Below are 5,678 nucleotides of genomic sequence, written 5' to 3' on the forward strand. Positions count from 1 at the left end.
TTCCTGTCTGTGGCTAATGTTTCTCGTGTCTATTCTTTATTTAAATATGACAGACAATAAATTGGAATTTCACCATGTGCCATCACTGCCTATTTGTTCAGTTAAAACCACTTAATCTCGCCTTCAATCCATTTAAAGACTTTGGGACTGCAGAAGTGAGCGAGCTGGTGAAACCCCACAAGAAGGGCCTTTTAGCTGTATACATAGCAATCTGAGAGCTGTTTGGTCTTTTGAATTGTTAATAGAGACAGTGAATTATAAATAAATAAAAATAAAAAGACTGCATGTATCTGCAACAGAGAGCGTGGCAGTAAGCTCAGAAATTAACCGCTGAAGAAAAATGTATTTAAATTAATCCTGTTGCTTAACTGAAAAGGAAATTACATCTGTGCAAATACATTCAGAGAGCCATGTAAGTAGTTTTGTTTAGAGTTTTTAAATTGGGGAGACCAAAAATTTTCCCAGCAGCTGTTGTCTCAGTCTTGCTGTTGACTCAGTTTCTCAGAGGAGATTTGCCATATGCTCTGGAGCATCTTGTGAACTACAGTAAATGTCAAGTGTCATTAGCCTTTGTGCATACTAATGTGTTGTTTATGCTGCCTGAGTAAGCATTAATGATGAGGCATGCCAAAAGTCTCCCAAAAGGGGATGCTGCCTTCGGGGTAACTTCTGAATTTATTAAAAACACACTCAAAAAGAACCACTTTATTAACTTAGGTTGAAAGAGAGCACATGGCTTCATAGAGGAACACAATGCACAACGCAAAAAAAGTTAGACAAAAGTGTTGTCACATTTGAGAATAAACAAGAGAGCTGTGGTTGTGTGTGTGTTTTGTATGTGCCTGTGTTTTCATCCCAACATAGAACTTTAATTACTGGGGTAGAGCTCTACACACCATGAGACAAGATAGCTTGACAAATAATTGCAGGTTCAGTGGAAGAGTGTCTAGCAACTGGCACCCTCGTGAATGTGTCTGCTGTTCTAACAGAGAGGAACTTAGTTGCGGACTCGGCATCTTATCACATTGTTAGATAACACGCTGCTGTGAACTGATTAAGACACTTGATCATGAAACAATGCAAAATGGAAAAGCCAAAGGGAATGGAAAAGATAAATCACAAGCCACACAGATTAGCAGTTATTTCCTAAACATTTTTTTTTTTTTTAAATAAACATATGACTGTGGTGGAAATGCCAATGGTCCACTCAAAGATCATGTGCCTCTTCAGCCAAGGCAAGTGGAAAATGCGATCCTGAAGATGTTGCATTAGTGAACTTACACAACCAGGTCCCTATCAGTGAGGACACGCTGTATGAATATTGCTTCCTCTGGTCAACCAATCTTTCTACACCACTTTGTTTCTTGAACAGACGTTGGATTTTCCACTGGCTCAGCACATTTGCAAAGAGTTAGACGGGAACGGGGGGGGGGGCTTCCTCCTTTTGAAGAGGAAGAGGAAAAATTGTGTTGCATACTTTAGAGAAGGACTGCTGATCGGGTTTGATGATGTGTGAGAATTTTCCGATTGCAAATTAATCAAAAGTCCAGCTGTTAACCAGTTCTTTGCTTGTGTTTCTCAGTTTAGACAATATGTCATCTTGTTGGGCTTAGTGTTAGAAGGATGTATTAACATTAGACTGTTTAGACCTATTATTCAAGAAGGACAGTAGCTATATCAATCAGACAAAGTTTATATTAGGGATGGGTCCAGCTCATTGTAATAACAAACCTTCCTCATCTAACACGTCATTAGTCTGCCACAATTACTGTAATCACATTTTTCCTGAAATCCACAAGCGTCCAAACATTGGTTTATGTCTGCTGGAGGAGTCCCCAATTATATGACTAACATTCACACTGTGCTGACTGGCAATAGAACTGGAGACACAGACACATGAATTACACCTATATGATGCAGGTAATCATCTAAGCAAAGATCTGAAGTGAGACCTTGTGGAGCAGTCACACACACAAAGACCCCTTTTGTGGAGGAAAGCTGAGGGAGAGGTGGTGGGTAGGTGCGGTGGTTGTAAAGGAGGGGTCTATCATGACTGAGCTGCTCGCTCTAGGCTTGTGCATGTTTGTGTTTCCATCTACCCCTGGAATTTACTGCAGGCACTGGCAAGGGCAGCCACAGAGAGGTGAATGGCCTGCAGGATAAAGGCCAGAGTTGTTGGGAAAGGAGTAAGTGGAGAGAAATAGAGAGACGGAAAACAGAGGTTGTAGAAAAGGAAGAGAAAGATGGAGCAACAGCCCATACAGACAAGGTGTTATTGTAAAAGGCAAAGAGTCAGCAAATAAGTGTGAACTGGAAATAGAGATGGTAAAACAAAAGCTGTGTGTGCGTATCGACCATGTGTGTGTGTGTGTGTGTGTGTGTGTGTGTGTGTGTGTGTGTGTGTGTGTGTGTGTGTGTGTGTGTGCGGGGTAGGAGACAGTGGTCTTACTCAGCCCTGAGCCAGCAGCACTGAGATTATCTGGCCAAGTTTCCACTCACAAACAATAATTCACCTCAAGTGCCCATTGAGGGCAGACTCTGTCAGGACCGCGACCCGCCCAGCGCTGTATGTGGGTGTGTGAGTGGAAGACACTGTGTATGGTTATAATATGCCATCACCGTATAAACTTATGTGTGGGGTTGTGTGAAGACGTAGAAGAGCCATAGAAGGGTGTTGGTGGGGGTTGGGTGGTATTGCCACTGCCCTGCTGGACATGTTTTCCATGCTCTGTTTTCCATCGATATCCTCTGTATTTACATTTGGCTTAGCTATCGTTAGAGCTGGAGAGTGTATTTCATTCAGGCCAGTGAACATTTACGTGTCATAAAATGTAGGGCATATAAATAGTCTTGATTCAATTACCTCCAAGGCAGAGAAACCACCTGAGATTCCAAATTTAGACTCAGTGCAACGCTCATGGAAAATGTTGCCTTTAGAATCCAACGGGAACGAAAATGGAAAACAAAACATACAAGACAAAAATTTTGCAGAATCAAACTTAATTTGTGTGTGTTTCAGCCTCGAAAACAAGTTTGGTAGAAATGAAGGATACAGGTTAAGAAATGTAAACAGTTTAAGGTGTTTATACATGATGTATTGATAGAAGGGACAAATTATAAAAGAGAAGAAGTGTGTGCTGAAGTGCAGCCAGACGGTGAGGGCTAGTTAGCTTTCTGGCAGGGGTGACTTTGGGTAAATTAGTGGCAACAGGCAGTAATTAAGAATCGTTTTCCCTGTGTTTAGTTGTTCAGTTAGGCGTGGAGCCCATCAGCCCTATAAATCTGCTGTTCTCTTCCCCCAAAGTCTGTGAGTGCCACCAGGGACCAGGCAAAACAATTAATGGCAACTTAATTACAGAGTCACATCAGATTTTTGCTTAACCCACAGAATGTGCAGAGAGCAAGAGAAGGGGTACATTAAAAGTGCCTGCTTCCTCAAGCCAGCGCAGAGCTTTTACAATGTCCAAAGCAGAGTGGCATAGACTGGGCACAGATGGGGCATAGAGGAGTAGATCCAATGGGAACTCAGTGCCCTTTACACCCCATTTCTTCCCTTTCACATGGGGGCTTTTCCCCTGGGAGGGAAAGACGGCACAAGGAGGAAGAGAGGCAGGGTTACAGACTAGGACCTATGCTTCTTGATGCAAAAGGAACCCAGAGCATGTGTGTGCACACATTTCAAGATGCACACACACAAACACAAACCTTGCCCTGCAGTACATAGTGGGCTTGAACTTCTTACCATAGGGAGGAGAACAAATGGACATATGTGTGTTGGGGGGGGGGGGTGTGAAGGTTTTCAAAGAGAGGCAGAATATACTGTATGCTCACCATATACCCACATACGTTTTAAAGCAACAGAAATATTGTTATTTGATTTATTGCTGAGAGTTAGATAATAAGATAAATACTACTCTGAAGCTACAGCCAGCAGTTGATTAGCTTAGCATAGGATAAAGCGTGGAAAATCTGCTTCTAAAGATAATTAATTAATTAACTAATTAATTAATTTTCCCAAAAAAAAACAACTAGCCAGTGTAGCTGTTCCTCCTATTCCTGCTTATTATATATTTAAAGGACAGCTCACCTCATCTAACTAAAGAAAACAAAAAACTGTATTTCCCAAAATGTTAAGCTGCTGCTCTAAATATCCGTTCACAATCAGAGCTCGGATACTGTCATCTGGTGTCATCGAAAACACGTCTGTAGCATCAATAAAGTACATCAAAATTTTGCCAATTTATTCTATTTTATTTTGGCAAATTTCTTCAACAATGAACATTCTAGAACTATGGCTACATAGTAGCCTACAATGAAAAAGGTTTTGTAGAAAGAAAAATCATATTTTATGTCCATAGGGCAATGAGTTGGCTCTCAATGTGAAGTAAATAATAGTATTGATGTCAGCAGAGAAACTCAGGTATTGTACTGACGTTAAATAGAAAAGAAAAAGAAAATAGAAAGAAAAGAAAAAAAAATCGATGGCGATAGACAAGCAGTGCGAAACAAGTATTTTCAAGCCTTTCAACATAAAATCAAATAAACTGATGCACACAAAGGCAGGAGGCAGAAAAACAGCGAGGATCTGTGATATAAGGGCAACAACAGACACAATCCACAAAGAACCAGTCATCCTTATAGGATTAAAGGATTTTAAGAATTTCAACTGTCTTTTACATTTTGTTGCACAAAACCAGGCCAATATTACATGTTGCTCCAGAGGAGATGTAAATGTGGGTAAAATCATAGCCCTGCTTAGTTACCAAGCTGTGACCAACCCCGTGATTACATGTCATGTCCCCATCATCATTACCACTGGCACACCCCTTACCCCGATTTAGAGAGAGAGTGAGAGTGAGAGTGAGAGCGAGAGAGAGAGAGAGAGAGAGAGAGAGAGAGAGAGAGAGAGAGAGAGAGAGAGAGACAGATCCAGCATGATCCTACCATAGCAGATGGATATGTCAGATATGCCTGCTTGGGCTTATGGAGATACTTAGTGGTAAATGTAATGACCTGTGTGGGTTTGTGTGCATGTGTGTGTGCGTGTGTGTGTGTGTGCCAACCCCTCAATCCACTGTTCCAATTACCCTGGGTCTGTCTGGGGAAAACTCAGTCACTTTACTGTGACAGAAAGGCAGGAGAGAGCCGGTTATAACTTAGATTCTCCATTCCTGATTGAGAGACCAGAGAGACAGAAGTTCAGTCAGTATGGCAGTGAAAAAATGACATAACTCAGACTCATGTTTATTTTGTTGGTTAAAATGACAAATTACCAACTACTACGGCTGCCGAGAAAACAGGGTGGAGAAATTACTTTAAATCGTCCTCTAACAAAATGTTCAAGGTTACCGCCAACTTTGTTCGTCTCTTGGAGCGTTATTGGCTGCGTGACTAATATGTAAACATATGTGTGAAATTCGAGGGCTTCAGCTTTGTGGTTTGGGCAGGGATTACTCCTCTTCAAAGGGCCCACACGAAAGGAAGCTAAAGAAAATCTCTGCCCATTCAAACTCATCAGCTGTCCTGATGGTGGTGACCTGGTTCACTGCAATTCAAGAAGTCAGTTCGGTCTACTTAAGTTTAAAAAGAACACAGTGTGCCCTGCAATTAAATTACAGAACACACTGACAAGGTTCAGCGAGGCTGTGGTTCAATTCCTGTGAGTCATAACACAAGTG

This window comes from Seriola lalandi, unplaced genomic scaffold, assembly GCF_002814215.2.
Source record: "Seriola lalandi dorsalis isolate HSWRI2012SDOR001 ecotype SW California unplaced genomic scaffold, Sedor1 jcf7180002054889, whole genome shotgun sequence".
Taxonomy (NCBI): Eukaryota; Metazoa; Chordata; class Actinopteri; order Carangiformes; family Carangidae; genus Seriola; species Seriola lalandi.